We start from the raw sequence: 22854 nt of genomic DNA, 5'->3' as shown, positions 1-22854 counted from the left end.
CTGTCGGGTAGCACTCATGAAATTAAAATTTGGGGGAGCTGCTTCAATAAGGGTGGTAGCACTCTTTGCTTGATCCAGCCATGTTTCAGTTAGAAGCAAAAAATCAAGATTGTGTTTGCAAATAAGATCATTAATTAAAAATGACTTGTTTGAAAGTGATCTAACGTTCAGAAGAGCTAGCTTTACAGAAAGTCTAGAAGTAATATCCGCTTGGGCACTCTGATGTTGTTTTGAAACAGGAAGGAGACTAGACTGGTTTACCCCCTGGGTTAAATATGCTCTATGTTTTCTATTTCTTATCACCACAGGAATAGAGAATGGCATAGGCATACTGGGTCCCAGGTTGTTTTCAAAACTACACCCAATGCAGGGACCCACAGCACATCATACAAGACTCTCTGTATGTTCCATGAGGTTGGGAGGGGGAAGGATTGGAGATGTCATGTATTTTTTAGATGGTTTCAAAAACATCATAAATCAAATTGAATTGTGACCTGGGTGAATTGTTACTTGCCTAGTGAAAGTATTCATGGTGTGTTTCAGTGATGATGATGATGATGTTTGGTGTTACCTGTATTCGAATGAAACATGGCCTGGCGTATGTGGGCAGGTAGCCCTCAATGTGTTTGTATGCAGCAGAGCTATCGAAGCCCTGTCCCTCCTTCAGCATGACAGCAGCCATTCCAATTCTGCCCTCATGACCTTCAACACACACACTTTGTTTTTTGTTTTGTTTTGTTTTAAATGGGGTAAAGCCTTTACAAAAAACAAACAACAAAGAAAAAAACTCTCATATATACTAACCCTGATTAACCTGTATACCCTGTATGCCCCCACATTTTGTATGCTGCTGAATCTGTCCTTTTTTCAGTAGCTTTGTATAAACAATAACCGCTAAATGTAATGCAATGTTATGTAAGGTGATCGCCTAGGCATTCTCATTGTGAAAAGTAAGTCACATGTACATGGACTGGCATTTAATGTTGTATTTGTTCCTTTCTATTTGTTTTTTGTCTGTTCATATTCTTTTTGGGGGAGTAAAGTCAGTTTAAAAATGTCGTTAAATGCATAGGCCTATAGGCCAAGTTTAATGACCTTGAGGTTATCAGAGGTCATATGTCGTTTTACAAATGAAAAATGAATTCAGCACCCAAACATTTAACAAACAAGGCCATTTGCTAAAGTCATTAATCATTTTAGTACATTTCATTCCTTAGAAAGCTGAGAAACTGGGTTCAGCTGAGACGTTTACAGGCCCAAAGTTCAATGACCTCTAGAGGTCAACAGAGGTCAGATAGAGCTCGGCATATTTCAGATTTGAATTCGGCACACCCAAATTGACAAAATAAGACTGTTTGCCGACTTTGTCTCAAAAATGCCTTGAACTCCTTAAATAAGCACTTTTTTGAATTTTGGTACCAGTCTATTAACTGTTCCAATCCATCTTTGAAACGATCATCTGATTTTATCTGGCATTACTTCAGAAACACAAGAGATGAATATCTTCTGTCTGAAATCATGTTTCTCAACAAACCTGCTTATAGCCAAAGCACTAGATTCCCATCACTTCCAAAACCCAATTCCCTTAAATGTATCTCATGCGAATGGTGATGAATGGAAATTTTCTGCAAGATAAGTTGATTTCATACCTGGCACTTTGACTCCAAAGACATTAACCTCCTCGATGAAATCCATCATGATCAAAATATCAGCCACTTCAGTGGTAGCAACGTTCTCACCCTTCCTCCTGCAACAAAGTAAACAGCAATAAACACACACAGCACATTGTGATGTATCCTGAACAATCTCGGTTTGTTTGGTGGATGAGCACCTGAACGTGTCTCCTACGCGGTCCTGGAAGTAGATGAAGCCTTCCTGGTCAACCTTCATCAGGTCTCCAGTGTTAAAGTAAACATCTCCCTGCTCAAACACATTTCTCAGCTTCTTTTTGTCTGTTTGCTTCTTGTTGTTAGCATAGCCAGCAAACGGAGCTGTTTTAGTGATCTTACCCACCAGCAGGCCTGTTTCTCCTGCACACACGTGTGCGCGTGGACACACACAAACACACAAACACACGACTACTGCTGGCTGCTTTGTGGTTTTAATTAACTACGACTTGCCTTCTGTGTTAACCACATTTCATTAATCTTTACTACCACATGATAAACAGAACAAACAGCTCACACATGCAAGTTGTTAAAGTTTATGGCTGCTGTCTTTTAAATGAATTAACAATGCTATTTACAAAGGCAGTGTTGCAAATTCCAATGGAGATCAGAGGTGGTGCAAAGCACAATGGTTACCTGGAGGACTAACCACTTTTAATAGTCCAAATCCAAAAGATCTACATTCACCAGACACTTTATTAGGAACACCCCCACACCCACCTGCTGTCTGCTTTCTGCAGTTCTCTAATCAGTCAATCGCTCGACAGCAGCACGATGCATCAAATCACGCAGATACAAATCAGTAGCTTCAGTTAATGTTCACAATGTTCAAACATCAGAATGGGAAAAATTGTGATCTCAAAGTGTGACTTTCTTTCACTGTGGTATGGGTGTTGGTTTGATCCAGATGGACTGGTTTGAGTATTTCAGAACCTGCTGATCTCCTGAGGTTTTCACACGCAACAGTCTCTAGAGTTTACAAAGAATGGTGCGGAAAACACAAATCACTGAGTGAGTGAGCAACAGTTCTGTGGGTGGAAACAAACGCCTTGTTGATAAGAGAGGGTCAGAGGGAAATGGACAGATTGGTTTGAGCTTTTTTGCCAGGAAGGATATAGTAATTCATATAATCACTCTTTACAACTGTGGTGAGCAGAAAAGCATCTTAACATGCAACAGCAGAAGAACACATTGGGTTCCACTCCTGCAGCCAAGAACAGGGATCTTAGAACCAACAACAAGTTCCTATTAAAGTGGCCATTATGCCGCAGATTCTCAATTGGATTGAGGTCTGGGCTTTCATCAGGCCATTCCCAGACATTTACATGTTTCCATTTAAATCACTCCAGTGTCACTTTAGCGGTATGTTTAGGGTCATTGTCCTGCTGGAACGTGAACCTTTGTCCCAGTCTCAAACCTCTGGCTGACTCAAACAGGTTTTCCTCCAGAATTGCCCTGTATTTGGTGCCATCCATCTTTCCTTCAGTCCTGACCAGCTTTCCTGTCCCTGCAGATGAAAAATATCCCCACAGCATGATGCTGCCACCACCATGCTTCACCCTGGTGTTCTCAGGGTGATGGGAAGTGTTGGGTTTGCAGCGCACATGGCGTTTCCCATGATGGTCTCATTTGACTAGACAATCTTCTTCCGTGTGTTTGGGGAGTCTGCCACATGCTGTTGGGCAAACTCCAAACGTGTTTTCTTAAGCAATGACTTTTTTCTGGCCACTCTTCCATAAAGCCCCGCCCACTCTGTGGAGTGTATGGCTTAAATTGGTCCTATGGACAGATACTCCCATCTCCACTGTGGATCTTTGCAGCTCCTTCAGTGTTATCTTTGGTGTCTTTGTTGGATCTCTGATTAATGCCCTCCTTGCCCGGTCTGTGAGTTTTGGTGGGCGGGGCCTTCTCTTGTCAGTTTTGTAGTGGTGCCATATTCGTTCCATTTTGCTATAATGGATTTAATGATGCTCTTATTTAGGGGTTTCATATGAAAGGGGGTGAATACCTATGCATACTCCAGATTTCTGTTTTTTTCATCTTATTGTTTGTGCCACAATAAAAAAAAAACTATTTGCACCTTTAAAGCTGTAGGCATGCTGTGTAAATCAAATGGTGCTAAGCCCCCCAAAAATCCATTTTAATTCTTTTGCAAGACACTGTAAATTTAAAATCAGCTACAGTGCTTGGGGAAAACTTAATTTTAATTTAAGTCTACTTATTTGCTATAAGACATGATTTTGGTAGCTAATATCAGTCAAATTAGCAACAGTGGTCTTCACAGTAAGGTTTTTTAATATTGTCTTTAAAAACCTGTTGCTAACAGTAGGGTTCTGTCGGATGTCAGGCTCGAACAGTACAGGTCGTCCTACTTACCATCTGAAACCTTCACACAGAATCCTCGGGAGTCTCTAACTGGTTCTCCCATCTCATAGTCATATTTAATGAAAGCAAAATGTACAAATTGCTACACACACACACACACACACACACACACATCCAAATCATGAGAACATTAACACACTGTTGTTGTGTATTAGTTAAAATGTTATAGTTATAGGTGGTAAATCACGTGCTAACCTTTAGGATCACATTCACCCGTCCGATGGCACCTATTTTCCCAGTGTAGTTGACAAACCCAATGTTTCCTTCTGTCGTACCATAGCACTCACAGATACGTATGTTTCCAAACCGCTGCATAAACTCCGTCCATGTATCGGCACGGATACCATTTCCGATAGCAAGACGCACGTTGTGCACACGATCGCTGTCCGTCTACAGGAGAAAACACATCTCTGAGGGGGTTAGCGAGTTATACTGGGTATGTGTTCGTGATGTGTGTGTTGTGTTACCTTGGGTGTATTACAGAGGTAGCGCATAATCTCACCATTATACTGGATCACTGTCACATTGTACTTCCTGCAGTCGTTCCAGAACTGAGACACGGAGAACTTCTTCCTCAACACCACCGTGATTCCTGAACACACACACACACACACACACACACACACACACACACACACACCATAACTAATTCAGAAATGAACAACATTGTAACTTTCATACAGTGGTTCTGTGGGCGGGGCTAAGGGATGTACCCTTCTGTATTGCCCCGGTCAGGCCCATGAGGAAGGCGGAGCTGTGGTACAGGGGCAGGTACACGTAGATGATATCATCAGAAGTGACACCAGACATTCACTGTAGGGAGGAGGCCATCCACATCCACTCATGGCTGATCATAGCCGCTTTTGGAAGACCTGAAACACACATATACACAGAGAGTACATGTGTATTGCACTGCACATCTGAGGGGAAATGATGATGATGCTCCTGATGGTTCTGTCTTGTTTCCACAATCACTGTCTTTATCAAAGATTTAGCTAGCTAGCAAAAGTTTAAGATTCTGGAACACTAGTGTGTCTTGGTGTGCATGTGTGTGCATGTTTCTGTGTGTGTGTCCTACCAGTGGTGCCTGAAGTGTAAATGTAGATTGCAGGTGTTTTCATGGTGACTTTGGATCGAAGTGAACGTGGTAGCTGCTCGTCGCTCTCAGCACTGATTTTCTCACTCAGGTTTATGAGTCCATTCTTCTGACAATTTTCACCCAGCAGGAACACATGCACTTCCTGTTCCTTCAATGCAGGAAGTACTTCCTCCACTGCTTCCTCTAAATCTGCAGATAACATGCAGGAAAATAGTGTTTTATCCCTAAACATGCCACAACACACCTACAACGTACCAGAACTCAACACATGGACAAAAATCTGCTACAACACAGTGCACACACACCGAGAGAGATAACAGACTCACACATGCTACGCTGTGAAAACGTTAATGTCGAGATGTTTATGTTCAGTTCAGGTTGTTGTATTAAAGCACAGATTAGTAGCGATCGCATTAATATTCATGAAGCCTGTGCTGTAGCTCCTCCCCTTCTGCTATCTGGAGATGGAATTATTTCTAGATTACACACTTCACATTTACTGTTTTTAAATATGAAAATGGCATGGCATTTAAAAATGAACACACACACACACCTTTTACACACTGTATGAAATCATGAAGTTGTGGTGAAGAGAGAGGTGAGCCAAAAGGCAAATCTCTCAATTTACTGGTCCATCTATGTTCTCACTCTCACCTATGGTCACAAGCTGTGGGTAGTGACTGAAAGAATGAGATCGTGGATACAAGCGGTAGAAATGAGTTTTCTCTGCAGAGTGGCTGGGCTCTCCCTTAGAGACAAGGTGAGAAGCTCGGTCATTCGGGAGAGATTCAGAGTAGAACCGCTGCTCCTCCACATCGAAAGGAGTCAGTTGAGGTGGTTTGGGCACCTTGTTATAGGATGCCCCCGTTGCCTCCCAGGGGAAATTCTCTGGGCATGCCCCACCAGGAGGAGACCCTGGGGCAGACCCAGGACACGCTGGAGAGATTACATCTCTCGGCTGGCCTGAGAAAGCCTCTGTATTAACCCTGGAAGAGCTGGTGGAGGTGGCCAGGGAGAGGGAAGTCTGGGCTGCTCTGCTTAGGCTGCTACCCCCGTGACCTGGATAAGCAGCAGAAAATGGATGGATAGATGGATGGATGGATGAAATCATGAATGACTCTGAAGTGTTATTAAAGTTGCAGTGTGCAAATTATGTCCTTAGACTCACTTAAAAAATCATAATATTTTAAGTGAGTATGAATTTTTTTTGCTTCCACCTGAAATTAACCTCGCCCCCTGCCCCTCCCCTTTTCTTTCACAGTTCACTCACAGGACATAAGTGGAGGACTTCAAGGATTGGTGCAGTAGGAGTTGCCTCCACCTTAATACCACTAAGACTAAGGAGATGGTGGTGGATTTCAGAAGATGTAGGCCACCCCATCTGCCAGTCTCCATATGAGGACAGGGGAATTGAGGTGGTGCACTCCTACAAATACCTGGAGGTCCTATTGGATGACAAGCTGGACTGGTCCCTGAACACTGATGTTCTCTACAAGAAGGGGCAGAGCCGCCTCTTCTTCTTCTTCTTCTTCTATTTTTTTATTATTATTTTTTATTTTTTAGCCTTTATTTTTCCAGGAAGATCCCATTGAGATACAATATCTCTGCTGCCAGGGATTCCTGGCCAAGATAGGCAGCAAAAAGTTACAGTAAATACAAAGACCATAACAGAAGACGCACACTACAATAAAACATTCAGTTTAAAAGAAAACAAAGAATAAAGAAAAAACATAGAGGAGGGTACAGTTAAGATATGTTAAGAAACCAGAGAAGCTAGGTTAGAAACAATGACATTGTTCTGTAATAGTTGTCTTTAAAAGGTTTTTAAATACATTGAGAGAGAGTAATAACTCAAGATTTAGTTTGTTCTGAAGTTCATTCCAGGCATATGGCACAAATGAGCTAAAGGAAGTTTTGCCCAACACTGTTCATGTTGATGGGATGTTCAAGATTATTTTATTTGATGACCTTGTGCTATAAGCACGGGTTTGATGTGACAACAGATTACTGATGTAGAGTGGTAATTTACCAATCAATGCTTTAACTATGAAAAATCAGAACATGACTTTTCCTTCAGAGTGACAGTGACGTCCATTGAACCATTTCATACAGTTTACAGTGATGTGTTCTTGCTTTTGTGTCTGTCACAAAACGTAAAGCAGCATAATACACTATGTCCAATTTTTTTCAAAAAAGAAATAGGAGCATGCATATATATCACCATAATCTAAAATTGGTAGAAAGGTACTTTAGAACAATCTCAATCTAACAACAAAAGGGAAACATTTTTTCAGCCGAAAATACAAACTTAACTTTGGTCTGAGCTTTTTTTTTTTAGAAGGTTATCAATATGAATTCCAAAGTTTAGCTTTTTATCAAGCCATACCCCTAAATATTTATAAGAATTTACCCTCTCTAAATGAGTGCCATCTAGTGTTGAAATTGTAAAATTAGTAAGTGATGAGCGAGAACGTGTAAAAATCATAAATTTTGTCTTTTTGATATTTAGTACCAGTCTCAAATTAAGTAGGGAACTTTGTAGCACGCTAAAAGCAGACTGTAATGCATCTATCGCTGTCTGTAACGATGATGCTGTTGTGTAGACAATTGTATTGTGTAGACAACCCAGCAGTGCACTCTACCGTAATCCATTGGGAACACGATGTTATGTCTGGATACAGCATGTTACTGTGCAGGGGGAAATAATCCAAAGGGAAGTATCCAAACCATCACCATGTCCTGATCTCTCCATGACAGGGACTGACAGTACCAAGCTGCCCAGCAAGTATAGCCATCCAACTGGCCACATATTGTCCTTTTGTTGTTGTAACATAATTTGGCTATGTCAATTATTTCTTGTTAATAGTGGAAGTTACAGTGGTGCTTGAAAGTTTGTGAACTCTTTAGAATTTTCTATATTTCTGCATAAAAATGACCTAAAACATCATCAGATTTTCACACAAGTCCTAAAAGTAGATAAAGAGAACCCAGTTAATCAAATGAGATAAAATATTATACTTGGTCATTTATTTATTGAGGAAAATGATCCAATATTACATATCTGTGAGTAGCAAAAGTATGTGAACCTTTGCTTTCAGTATCTGGTGTGACCCCCTTGTGCAGCAATAACTGCAACTAAACGTTTGCGGTAACTGTTGATCAGTCCTGCACACCGGCTTGGAGGAATTTTAGCCCATTCTGCCATACAGAACAGCTTCAACTCTGGGATGTTGGTGGGTTTCCTCACATGAACTGCTCGCTTCAGGTCCTTCCACAACATTTTGATTGGATTAAATTCAGGACTTTGACTTGGCCATTACAAAACATTAACTTTATTCTTCTTTAACCATTCTTTGGTAGAATGACTTGTGTGCTTAGGGTCGTTGTCTTGCTGCATGACCCACCTTCTCTTGAGATTCAGTTCATGGACAGATTTTCCTTTAGAATTCGCTGGTATAATTCAGAATCCATTGTTCCATCAATGATGGCAAGCCGTCCTGGCCCAGATGCAGCAAAACGGGCCCAAACCATGATACTACCACCACCATGTTTCACAGTTGGGATAAGGTTCTTATGCTGGAATGCAGTGTTTTCCTTTCTCCAAACATAACGCTTCTCATTTAAGCCAAAAAGTTCTATTTTGGTCTCATCTGTCCACAAAACATTTTTCCAATAGCCTTCTGGCTTGTCCACGTGACCTTTAGCAAACTGCAGACGAGCAGCAATGTTCTTTTTGGAGAGCAGTGGCTTTCTCCTTGCAACCCTGCCATGCACACCATTGTTGTTCAGTGTTCTCCTGATGGTGGACTCATGAACATTAACATTAGCCAATGTGAGAGAGGCCTTCAGTTGCTGAGAAGTTACCCTGGGGTCCTCTGTGACCTCACCGACTATTACACGCTTTGTTCCTGGAGTGATCTTTGTTGGTCGACCACTCCTGAGGAGGGTAACAATGGTCTTGAATTTCCTCCATTTGTACACAATCTGTCTGACTGTGGATTGGTGGAGTCCAAACTCTTTAGAGATGACTCTTTAGGTTTTGTAACCTTTTCCACCCTGATGAGCATCAACAACACTTTTTCTGAGGTCCTCAGAAATCTCCTTTGTTCGTGTCATGATACACTTCCCCAAACATGTGTTGTGAAGATCAGACTTTGATAGATCCCTGTTCTTTAAATAAAACAGGGTGCCCACTCACACCTGATTGTCATCCCATTGATTGAAAACACCTGACTCTAATTTCACCTTCAAATTAATTGCTAATCCTAGAGGTTCACATACTTTTGCCACTCACAGATATGTAATATTGGATCATTTTCCTCAATAAATAAATGACCAAGTTTAATATTTTTGTCTCATTTGTTTAACTGGGTTCTCTTTATCTACTTTTAGGACTTGTGTGAAAATCTGATGATGTTTTAGGTCATATTTATGCAGAAATATAGAAAATTCTAAAGGGTTCACAAACTTTCAAGCACCACTGTATGTTGTAATAAAAGTTAGAAAACTTTTAAAACAAAGACGCAGACAAGTAGAAAAAACAAACATGAGTAGGACAGATACAAGCTAAAACACCTGTGCCGCCATCTTGTGTTCTTACTGTGGAGGCCGAGGTCTTTTGATGTGTGTGATGAGATGCTGCACATATTTTATCATGCTGTTGTGGCCGGTGTCCTCTTTTATGCTTCTGTGTGTTGGGGGTGCAGCCTGACAGACAAAAACACCAAGTGGCTGGACAAGCTGGTGAAAAAAGCCAGCTCGGTGCTTGGTAGGAGGCTGGACTCACTCAGAACTGTGGTGGAGAGGGGTTCATTGAACAAACTAAAAGCTTTAATGGAGAACAGCAGACACCCTCTCCACAGCCTCCTTGTTGGGCAGAGGAGCCGCAGGCGGCTCCTCTCACTGCGCTGTAGATCTGAGCAGTTTAGGAGCTCCTTTGTCCCCACTGCAATAAGACTTTTTTAATGCCCTCTGACCCCCCCAGCCCCATCTTGCACTTTTTATCTATTTATTTATCAGACCCTCCAGGATTTCGCGATGTTGTGATTTGCAACATCAACACAAATTCAACCAATCCCCGTGAATTCAGGGCGGTGTTGCTATTATATCCAATCTCCGCAACTTTCCCGCAAATTTGACCAATCGTTGGCGTCATCTTGAGGTGACGTCGACAAACTACCTTCCGCCTTACTTCCAGTGTATACGTTCAAGAGAAGCAGCATGTGCGAGTCAGTGTTTATATAGGCTTAAATTCTGTTACTGAAAGTGTGTTATGTTTACAGTGAAGGACTGTGTGCACTTTACATTATTTTTTTACTTAATACAACAAATTAATGGATGCCAACATTTTTGCCAAAATGGTATTTTATTTTCCATTGTTTAGGCAGCTTCAGCATCATACTGTGAGATTCTGTTCCAATTGTTTTTTTCTTCTTCTATGAAGCCTGAGCCATTTATTTTATTAGTTTATAATTATTGTTTAATTTATTCTTCAGGAGAGACTGCCTGCACACAGGACTAGTATTAATAGTTTTTTTTCTTACATGAAAGCTGAGGCATTTATATTATATTTTAAGGTAACTTCATGTTGTGCTGTGAGGTTCTCTGCACTTTAACTTTTGAACCAACAGGTGCATTTGGATAAGTAAAGCCTATTTTTCTGCATTTTTGTAGTCCTGGTAATCTTTTATATTGGTAAAGTTGTTTATAGGACCATTTCTCAGTGTCTTTGTTTTTTTAATCAATAGTTTTTCAGTAATAACTTAATATTTAACATATCACTCAATTTTAATCACAAAAAGAGAAAATCGCAACAATTTCTCGCAACTTTCACTTCCTCACGCAATGTAATCGCAACAAAAACCTAAAAAACACCGCAACTTTCATTGCAATTTTTTGGAAAAAACCCCGCAACATCAGTCATTTTAGCCCGCAACAATCACAAAAAAGGCCCGCGAAATCCTGGGGGGACTGATTTATCATGTTTTTATCTTACTTATTATCCCTATTTTAATTGTTCTATTTATTTTAGTCTTTTTATGGTTATGACTGGTGGAAAATGATTGTTTTTTTTAATGAGTTGCTGGATATTTGAATTTGTCCTTGGGGATAAATAAAGTATTATCTTATTGTGGCAGTGGGGGCGTGGTCAAGCATCGTCTGTGAATGGGGGGCGGAGTCACTGCACCTGATGGGAATTAACCTGTGTTTGGGGGTCTTCCCCAGTGACCGCGCCCTATAAGAGGAGAGGGAGAGCAGAAGAAGGGAGCTGTCCCCCAACCAGAATGCTTGTGTGTGGGTGCGTGTGACTGGGAGAGTGTAAAGTGAAAGATGAAAAGCTAAAATAAAGGAGTTTGAGAGAACTCAGTTCTGGTCTGCCGTGCTTCTGTGCTCCACCCACCTTAAGCCATTTCTACACTTATTTTATGAGGGGAACTATTCTCACTTCCATTTACCTTGGAGCATTAATAGTATACCCAGCTCATTTCATTTAATTTCTCTTTTACGCACTTCCTATCATTGACCTACATGTTTATGAGGGATGTCATAATACATTTTATTGCATGGACATGGGATCAAATGTCCACTGTTTCACATTTAGAAAATTTACAATCAAAACTTACACTTAACAGGTAGACTCATCACTCATTAAAAATAAATTAAAGTCCATCAAGAGTGCATTCACCAATCACAGACCTTTCTGTTGAGACACTGACAATATTAATATCACAATCAGAATGGGGGGTACAAACTTTTTTTCCCACTATTAACACCTTAACCTTAGTTATTTGACCATTTTGTTACTTATGTTAATGAAACAACATCTGTGAAAACAAACAAATTAAATTCTGTTACTACTACTACTCAGGCTACTAGTACTTTATTTTCAGAAGGTTAATAACCAGTTCAACTCACACTAATCTTACACTGAGCCTTCTTTGTATTTATATAAAATAAACAAAATTATGTATTTTGTCCTTCATTTTATCCTGAGACTGACGCAACTTTTGCACTCAGCTGTATAATATAAAAATAATAAAAGATTAATTCAGTGTGTGACGATAAAGTGTGTGTGAGTGTTTTAATGTGTTGGAGGTTCCACTGAGCTGAAAGGTGTGTTGCTTTAATTCCCTAGAATTCAGAGTGCGTTCTGTACAAAAGCAACAGCTGCACTCAGAAACGAAAAGAGGGCGGGGTGAGAGAAGGAAAAGAAGAAGAAGAAGAAGAAGAAGAAAGGAAGAGGGAAGCGATAAGTAGAAATAAAGAAAGATAAAGCAAGAATTGCTTAAAGAAATAAATGGAGGTGTGGCAGCGGGGGCGTGGTCAAGCGCCGGTCTGTGACAGGAGGGCGGAGTTGGGGAAGGTAAGTGGCAGAATCGCTACACCTGAGTGTGATTAACCTATGTTTTGTGTGTGTTCTCCCCAGTAAACCGCGCCCTACTTAAGGAGGGAGAGTGAGAGCGGAGGGGAGTGATTGAGAGGAGACTACAGGCTGCGTGTGCGCGAGTCCGTCTCCGAATGTTTAGTTTAAATGTTAGACTGAAAAGTTTGGCAATAAAAAGCCGTTTTTGCATCCTGATCTCTGTCCTGCCGTCTTCTGTGCTCCACCCACGCATTGAACTCGCTACAGTGGTGCCGAAACCCGGGAAAGGTGGAGCACCAGTCCTGCAGCCCCATGGAATCCTCCCCGTTCACGGACTTGGTCCACGCCCTCACCACGGCTCAGCAGAGCCAGCACCAGGCACTTGTCATGCTCCGGAAGGAGCAGGAGCGCCGCTTCGAAGCCCTGGTGCTGGCTCAGCAGGAAGACCGAGAGGCGTTCCGGCGCCTCCTCGTGTCGGCGGGGTCCACCAGCGCCCCGGCCACGGGCCCATCTCCCATCACCTTGACTAAGATGGGCCCGCAGGACGACCCCGAGGCGTTCATCACGTTATTCGAGCAGGTCGCCGAAGCCTCGGGGTGGCCGATGGAGCAGCGCGCAGCGCGCCTCCTCTCCCTCCTGACGGGAGAGGCACAGTTAGCCGCACTACAGCTCCCCGCCGACCACCGGCAGGCCTACGCCAACCTTCACCGGGCTGTCCTCCAGCGCGTGGGGCGCACGCCGGAGCAGCAGCACCAGCGCTTCCGTACGCTGCGGATGGAGGAAGTCGGCAGCCCGTTCGCGTTCGGCCAGCAGCTCTGGAATGCCTGCTGGCGGTGGCTGAGGGCCGAAGATCGCGACGCCGAGGGAATCATCGACCAGGTGGCGCTGGAACAGTTCATCGCCCGCCTGCCCGCCGGAACCGCGGAGTGGGTCCAGTGCCACCGCCCGGCGTCACTGGATCAGGCCGTAGGACTGGCAGAGGATCATCTGGCGGCTGTCCCAGCGGCAGGACAACGGATGGCATCATCATCTCTCTCCTCTTCTCTCTCTCTCTCTCTCCCCCCTCCTCCCGTGTCCCGTCCTTGCCCCATTCCCCCACCACGGAGGCGGGGGCTGGCTCCACCCCAGCCGGCCCACCGCACCCGTGGTGCCCTCCCGTTTCTTCCTTCTGTGTCTGTCTCTCCCCCCCCCCTCAGGTGAGTGACCCTCAAACCACAGCTGCAGAGGGGAGGCCCGGGCCGGTTTGCTGGTGCTGCGGGGAACTGGGCCACCTGCAGCAACAGTGTGCCGCGATGGAGGTGGGGGCGGTGGTGCGGATCCCCGATGCGCCAGAGGCTGCCCTCGATCAGGCCGGAGCGTATCGCATACCGATAAGTGTACAAGGGGCGACATATCAGGCGTTGGTGGATTCGGGTTGCAATCAGACCTCGATCCGCCAAAGCCTGGTGCAAGACGAGGCATTGGGGGGAGCACAAGGGGTGAAGGTGTTGTGTGTGCATGGGGATGTTCACTACTACCCGTTGGTGTCAGTCCACATACATTTCAGAGGGGACAAATCCATAGTGAAGGCGGCGGTTAATCCTCGCCTTACCCACTCTTTGATCTTGGGGACTGATTGGCCGGGATTTCGGGGGTTGATGGCACGCCTAGTAAAGAGTGGGTCCTGCCGGTTATCAGGGGAGGGTCCCGGTGTCGCTTTGGCTGGAGCTGCGGTCGCAGAGCCGTCTATGTCATCTCTGAGACAGAGTGAGGAACCCCCGGCCCCTCCTCTTTCTATTGGGGAATCCCTCACGGATTTCCCACTGGAACAATTGTGAGATGAAACTCTGCGACACGCGTTTGACCAAGTGAGAGTAATCGATGGTCAAACGCTCCAGCCGAACGCCACCCCGCCCTTCCCCTATTTTTCCATTTTAAAGGATAGGTTATACTGAGTGACGCAGGACACTCAGACGAAGGAGCGTGTCACCCAGTTGTTAATTCCAAAGAGCCGCCGGGAATTGGTATTCCAGGCGGCTCACTTTAATCCCATGGCGGGACACCTCGGGCAGGATAAAACACTCGCCCGGATAATGGCCCAATTCTATTGGCCGGGGATTCACGGTGACGTCCATAAGTGGTGTACGGTGTGCCGCGAATGCCAGTTGGTAAATCCAGCGGCCATTCCAAAAGCGCCCTTGCGCCCTCTACCATTAATCGAGACCCCGTTTGAAAGAATTGGGATGGATCTCGTCGGGCCATTAGATCGGTCAACACGAGGGTACCACTTTATATTGGTTCTGGTGGACTATGCAACGCGATACCCGGAAGCAGTGCCTCTTCGCAATATCTCCGCACGTAGTATTGCAGAGGCCCTCTTCCACGTCATCTCCCGGGTCGGAATCCCGAAAGAGATTCTGACTGACCAAGGCGCCTCGTTTATGTCACGAACACTGGCCGAACTGTATGGGCTACTGGGTATTAAGCCGATCCGCACCAGCGTGTATCACCCACAGACGGACGGCTTAGTCGAACGGTTCAATCGCACCCTCAAGAATATTATCAAAAAATTCGTAAGTGAGGACGCACGTAACTGGGATAAGTGGCTCGAACCCTTGTTGTTTGCAGTGCGAGAGGTCCCCCAAGCCTCCACGGGGTTCTCCCCATTTGAATTATTGTATGGGCATAAGCCGCGCGGCATCTTAGATGTACTGTGGGAAAATTGGGAGGAGGGACCTTCACAGAGCAAAAATGAAATTCAATACGTTATGGATCTGCGCGCAAAACTCCACACGCTCACCCACCTAACTCAGGAGAATTTGCGGCAGGCCCAGGAATGGCAAACCCGCCTGTACAACAAGGGCACGCGCCTTAGAGAATTCACTCCGGGAGATAAGGTACTCGTCCTGTTGCCCACGTCGAGCTCCAAATTAATCGCCAAGTGGCAAGGGCCCTTTGAGGTCACACGGCGAGTCGGGGACGTCGACTATGAGGTTAGGCGAACGGACAGGGAGGGGGCGCTACAGATCTACCACCTCAATCTGCTGAAGCTCTGGAACGAGGAGGTCCCCATGGCGTTGGTGTCGGTAGTTCCGGAGAAGGCGGAGCTGGGGCCGGAGGTCCAAAAAGGGTCATTGGCATCTCGCACCTCTCCGGTCCCCTGTGGAGACCACCTCTCCCCGACCCAACTCACGGAGGTCGCCCAGTTGCAGGCCGAGTTTTCGGATGTGTTCTCGCCCCTGCCCGGTCGCACCAACCTCATAGAACACCACATAGAGACGCCCCCGGGGGTGGTAGTGCGTAGCCATCCTTATAGATTACCCGAACACAAAAAAAAGGTGGTTCGGGAAGAACTTCAGGCCATGCTCGAAATGGGCATCGTCGAGGAGTCCCACAGTGACTGGAGCAGCCCGGTGGTCTTGGTTCCCAAGGCCGACGGCTTGGTCCGGTTCTGTGTGGACTATAGAAAAGTCAACGCGGTGTCTAAATTTGACGCGTACCCAATGCCTCGTATTGATGAGCTGCTCGATCGACTAGGCACGGCTCGCTTTTACTCGACACTGGATTTGACGAAGGGATATTGGCAGATCCCCTTGACTCCATTATCCCGGGAAAAAAATGGCCTTTTCCACACCGTTCGGCTTACACCAGTTCGTCACAGTTCCGTTTGGGCTGTTTGGGGCGCCCGCTATGTTTCAGCAGCTGATGGACCGGGTCCTCCAGCCCCACGCCACCTATGCGGCCGCTTACTTAGACGACATCATCATTTATAGTAATGACTGGCAGCGGCACCTGCAACACCTGAGGGCCGTCCTTAGGTCGCTGAGGTGGGCGGGGCTCACTGCCAACCCGAAGAAGTGTGCGATTGGGTGGGTGGAAGTACGGTATCTGGGCTTCCACTTGGGTAACGGGCAGGTGCATCCCCAAATTAATAAGACAGCAGCGATTGCGGCCTGCCCGAGGCCCAAGACCAAAAAGGGGGTGAGACAGTTCCTGGGGCTGGCTGGCTATTATCGTAGGTTTATACCTAATTATTCGGACGTCACCAGCCCGCTGACTGACCTCACTAAAAAGGGGGCGCCAGATCCGGTCCAGTGGATGGAGCAGTGCCAGCGGGCTTTCTCTGAGGTAAAGGCTGCACTGTGTGGGGGGCCACTTTTGCACTCCCCTGACTTCTCTCTCCCTTTTTTGTTACAGACGGATGCGTCGGACAGAGGGCTGGGGGCTGTTTTGTCCCAGCAGGTGGGGGGAGAGGATCACCCAGTATTATACATCAGCCGAAAGCTGTCAGTGCGTGAGGGGCGCTACAGCACCATCGAGAAAGAGTGCCTGGCGATCAAGTGGGCGGTCCTCGCCCTCCGTTACTACCTGCTGGGGTGCTCTTTCACCCTCTGTTCGGACCACGCGCCCCTCCAGTGGCTCCACCGCATGAAGGATGCCAACGCGCGGATCACCTGTTGGTATCTAGCGCTCCAACCTTTCAACTTCAAGGTGGTCCACAGGCCGGGGGCGCAGATGGTCGTGGCGGACTTCCTCTCCCGTCAAGGGGGGGGGGGAGTCGGCTGCGGGCCGGACGGGCGCCCAGCCTGAGTCAGGCGGTGGGGGTATGTGGCAGCAGGGGTGTGGTCAAGCGCCGGTCTGTGACAGGAGGGCGGAGTTGGGGAAGGTAAGTGGCAGAATCACTACACCTGAGTGTGATTAACCTATGTTTTGTGTGTGTTCTCCCCAGTAAACCGCGCCTTACTTAAGGAGGGAGAGTGAGAGCAGAGGGGAGTGATTGAGAGGAGACTACAGGCTGCGTGTGCGTGAGTCCGTCTCTGAATGTGTTGTTTAAATGTTAGACTGAAAAGTTTGGCAATAAAAAGCCGTTTTTGCATCCTGATCTCTGTCCTGCCATCTTCTGTGCTCCACCCACGCATTGAACTCACTACAGGAGGTTATAAGGAACTGAGAGTGAGGAGAGTTAGAGGGATCATTGAGTCATCTGCCTCATGTTCACTGAAAACACTTGCCAAGTTCCAGCAGGGCAAAAAGCAAACATGTCAGATAACAGGCCTGCTGATTACACTTGACTTTCCCAACCCAGTCCTGAACCTGCACACAGACTCACTTTCTCCTCAAACACACCTGATCCTGCAGATGTTCCTCACCTGCTTCAGGTTTATAAGGAGCTAGAGCAGATCATAAACCTGGTCTGAATCCTGAGGGTTTCTCAAATCAATCAGTCCACACCATCAGTCTGCTCCAGCTGAACCAGGAGAGTCAAAATTGACCCAAAACTGACCCACAGCAGTGGATTCAACCTTCTAGCTGTAACACATCAGACCTTTCTGAGACCCTGTCACTACACACAAGAACAAACAGCTGATCGGATGTTAATCTTTGACTCAGTTCGGTTTCAACAGTAGCTTGGAGCTGATCTGCTGAGTCCCACACTGCCTTTGGATGCACTTATTTAAGGATCAATATTTACCTGACAACCGTTTGAGCTTTTGTAATTTTTAACCATTTGCACAATGTGATCAGCTGCAGATCAGCACTGCAGTGGAACAACATATTCATGTGTTACATACACAATATAAAAATCAGATATATAAACAAACAGAACACACTCAGGATGAGAACGCACCCGGAGAACATGAGAACACATCAGAACAACCAAGAAATCACAACATGATGTCCTTAAAGGAGATCCGCAGAACCTTTATTTTTAAATACATTTCTGAGTGGATAGTATCTCCATCCTTGACTCTTGTATGCTGCATAAATGGGAATAAAAAATATATTTTTGAGAGTTAAAATCGACCGCAAGGTTGTGATTGGAGCTGCCCCGCTGAGCCAGCCAGCCCTGAGTGCGTGACATCACAGCGGTAACCGGTTTTAAGGCCGAGGCCTTTTACAGCTATAGACCAAAGTCATAAAAATTAATGGTGAAAGTAAGAAATACCGTTACCGACTTGCTCAACTAAGACTGATTTGACTTCATTGATTGTGGGTTGATTCGCATTAACTCAACTCAACTCAACTCAACTTTATTTATATAGCACTTTAAAACAACCGTAGTTGAAAACAAGGTGCTGTACAGAAAGACATAAAACAATTAAAAGCAATGAAATAAATAAAACAGACAGTAGAACAGTTGTTTCATTGTTTTTAAAAGCGATTAAAAACAATAAAACAATAAATAAAAGCAAACCATAAAACACTAAAACAAGAGCAGAGTCTCATGCGGAGTTAAAAGCCAAGGAGTAAAAATGGGTTTTAAGACTAGTTTTAAAAATGGACAGTGAGGAGGCTTGCCTAATGTGCAATGGTAGCTCATTCCATAATCTTGGAGCAGCAGTGGAGAAAGCTCTATCCCCTCTGAGCTTCTGTTTGGACCTCGGTACCTCCAGGAGCAGCAAGTCAGCTGACCTGAGGCACTGAGCAGGAGCGTAGGGTTGAAGGAGCTCGGAGAGGTAAGGGGGGCAAGACCATTTAAAGATTTAAAAACAAATAAAAGAATCTTAAAATGGACTCTAAAGTGCACAGGCAGCCAGTGGAGGGAGGCCAGGATGGGAGTTATGTGCTCCCTCTTACGTGCTCCAGTTAGGAGGCGAGCGGCTGCATTTTGCACCAGCTGGAGACGTACGAGGGAGGACTGGCTGACTCCAAAATAAAGTGCATTACAGTAATCCAGCCGAGATGTTATGAAGGCGTGGATTACTGTCTCAAAACAGTATGGGTGTTATAACTTATGCAACATACATGTACATGCATGCATTTTCACTGATAAAACATAAAAGGCTCATTAAATAATCAGATGAACTGAGACAATCACATTCTGAAGCAAATTAAATAATCTTATACCGCTAACTTAAACACACAATACAAGTTACATGGATTAATCTAAATGCAGGTAAACAACGTGTTGTTTTTGCCCATTTTAAGTCCAATACATCAAAATAAATAATAAATAAAATAGTAATACATAGAAAAATAGCAGGGGGATATCCTTCCTGGATATAGTACCCAAAAGGCAATGTTCCATGCGACAAAACAAAGTTCCATGCATAAAGTAACATTTCATGCAGCAAATAAGAACAAGGTTCCATGCAAAAATAAGGGCATAGTTCAATGCAAAACCCCAGAAGATCCATGCAACGTTCATTTTGAAAAAAAAAAACAATTAAAGAGGGAAAAAACCCACTTATATGCCATATCAATAATATAGAAATCAGTCCAAACAAGGGGAAAAAAGAAAAAGAAAAAAAAAGCAATGACGCAAACTGCATTGCTACAAACAGTCTATTTCTGATCTGCTCCATAACACACCACCGACTAGGCCATACTTTCTTTGTGAAAAAAAAACAACAGCAAAAAACAGCAACATTATCTGTATGGATCAAGGTCTTTAAGCTCCCTTACCGTTATTACTTTGGCCTGTTCAGGTGTGGATCCATTCAGTTGTATCAACACCTTACATTTCCTGGTCCATGTTGCTTTTATCTTATTGTTTTTCCTCAGGTTGCGGGCCTCTCGGGCAATCTCGGCATTTTTCTTAGTTAAATGTTCGTTCAAGTAGACCTCGGACCCCTTTAACTTCTTCCCCTGCATCAGTAGTTCAGTTTTGTACTTGCGATTCACAAAACGAACAATGATGGCAGGTTTAGATTTGTGGTCCATTCAAGGAAGGGTGTGACACGCTGAGATGCTGTTAGCATCGAGGTAGATGTTCTTACTCTCGAAAAATTGCAGGAGCTGCATTTCCAGTGTTTGCAGATCCTCGGTTCCAGCATCCTCGTTAACGTTTCCGCCTTCAGCCACAGCTTTAGCATATGATCGGGGTTTAACATATAGTCTGGTTACAATAACGTCATTCATTTGTGTGTATTGTTCCAAATAATTTATCCTTCGTTCCAGATCATAGATGGTTTTGTCCTTTTCTTTGATCATGTTCTTTAATTGTTTGACTCAGGGGTGCTGCCAGAAATTTTGGGCCCCATGAAAGATTAGAATTTTGGGCCCCCCAACTTTGCCCACCCTCGTCATAATTGCACTATTGTCATTATTTGTCCTCCCTGGCTGCTGCATCATGGCCTGATGAGGGGTTAGTTAATGCATGAAAAAGTTTGATGCATTCAAGTTTGATGCATTTAAATGAACTCCATACTCAGTAGCCTTACAAATGTTACCCATAAAAGACAGGAAACATCTTATTATAAATTTATTTCAAAGTGACATGGAGTGACATTTCAATTTGATCAATTACGTACGTATTTCTTCATATGTTGTAACCGCTATCCCTCTTTTATGTGTGCTGCACTTTCTCCAGCTCCTCAATTTGAAACCAAAGGTTTAGAACGTGTGAACATTCCACACATGTAACCATGCCAAACACTTGACTGGTGTCCGTTATTAGCAACACTTTAATCTAGCAAACTGTATATGGCGCTCGCTCATTAAAAACTTCAATCCTAAAGCATTTATGGGTTGTATTGCTGCTTACCTCCTTCTCCAAAGGGGGGTTCAGTGGTTTGGTAGGGCGGAGGTCCCCCTGAGGCTGAATCTATGCATATTTAGGGCACCCCATTAGTTATGAAACTGGTTATTAGCACTAGTTATTAGCACCAGCATAATGTAATATTTCATCTTGTTTATCACACAAGTCAGTTCAGTTATTAAAATGGAAAAAATGTCACTGTACAAACTGTAAAAGTGTTCTCTTGATAGGCTAATCCAACCACGTTCATACTGTTCATTTACCATTCGCTAATATTTTGAACACACATGTGAGCGATAGCTACCTTTCTTTGGGAAAAACTGAGTGACCAGTTGCCTGCCTCTCCGGTCCCTCTCAGCTTTCAGCTGCCTTTCTTTACGTTTTTGACAGCCACTCTTCATATTTAGCGATCATAGACTGTACGCACTCCACTACTGGCTGGCTGGCTGGCTGGCTGGCTGCTGCACCGCGACACAGCAGCAAGTAGCGTTGCACTGATCAGCACACAGATTTAACGCATCGCGCTTCTACCAGAACTGGACCGTACCATTTCGCAAAAGGGGGAGGGTTAAATGACAATATGTTGAAGAACTCAAGAAATAGACAACCTTGTTCAATTAGCTCATTTTACCAGATGGAATATTGCATTGTTGTTATTTCAAAAGTCTTATGAAAATCATTAAAAGCATATTATCAGCCCCTTAAAGGGCCCCATGGCAGTGCTGGGCCCCTAGAATTGTTCTAATCTTTCCCCCCTTGGCTGCGCCCATGGTTTGACTTCACCTACAAGTTCTGTTAGCACTGTCAGCTGTTTAGTTACTTTAGTCAACTCCTCTGACATTAGATTTAGCGACTTACGGATTTCCTTGAGGTCATCCTCCATCTGAGGATTATTTATGGTTTTCTTTGGAGGCATTGTCGCATCTTCTTTTTGTTAAGTTACTTACTTTAGTAAGTGGAAAAAGTTTTGTTTTTCTGTTAGTAAGACAGCGGTCCACAGGGCGCCGCCATCTTGTTCTGCTGCCAATGAACCACATGCATACACTCTTCTTTAAAAAAATAAAATAAAATAAATATTTTTCTTGTCTTATTTTTCTTTAATTGTTGGTACTGCACCCTCTTTCAATCCGGGCTTATAGCCAACACTCCTCAACAGATCAGAGGTCTCGTACGAGTCTTCAGTAAAATGTGCAGAGCAGAGGAGAGACCACTTCGTAGGCGCCCAACGTGCCCGTGAACTTCTCGCAAAACGCATCCAAATCTTTGCAGTTTGAACATTCTTGGGCCATGAATGCAACGTAAATCCACCTTCTGTCATGTTGCTGCACCCGCCAGCAACACATCTACGTGGCATGGCGATAAATTAGCTCAAAATGGAGGCTCGGAGTTGCAGTCAGCTCTGTGTTTTAGTATAGTGGAAATGGCGATGAGACCGATAGACTTCCTGCTGTGACGTTACAGATGTCAAGGTCATTCACTCAGACCGCTACCTATATAAATCACTTTAATCGTAAAAATGACTATATTAGATTTATTGTTAACGCTTAAAACTACAGTATTTCTGTGCCATTTTTGAGGTCTCAAGGCATTTATAAACGAAAGTCAGGCCATGGCTCTGCATATCTGCTTTAAATACAATCCTCACTGAAGGTAAATTTAAGAACCATTAGAACGCGACTCCTCGCTTGCTGTTTAATCATAAAAAACACTCTGATCATGTTTTAGTCTTCATTCCGAAAAGCTCGATGCTTCACTGTTCAACAATCAACACTGCAGGAATAAAGAAGCAACCAGACAATTAGACACTTTATTACACAACTTTACTAAATACACAATCCTGACTGGTCAGTTACAGCATAGTATGGCCTATTTTTTTTTT

The 22854-nt window shown here is 44.4% G+C and overlaps 1 pseudogene; it reads right to left on the bottom strand.

Annotated features, from left to right (window-relative positions):
• LOC132887604 (long-chain fatty acid transport protein 2-like) overlaps positions 1-22854 on the bottom strand; it is a 37673-nt pseudogene that overhangs the window by 4574 nt on the left and 10245 nt on the right.

The sequence above is a fragment of the Neoarius graeffei genome, chromosome 6, assembly GCF_027579695.1.
Source record: "Neoarius graeffei isolate fNeoGra1 chromosome 6, fNeoGra1.pri, whole genome shotgun sequence".
NCBI lineage: Eukaryota > Metazoa > Chordata > Actinopteri > Siluriformes > Ariidae > Neoarius > Neoarius graeffei.
This window is presented reverse-complemented; position numbering and strand designations above follow the sequence as displayed.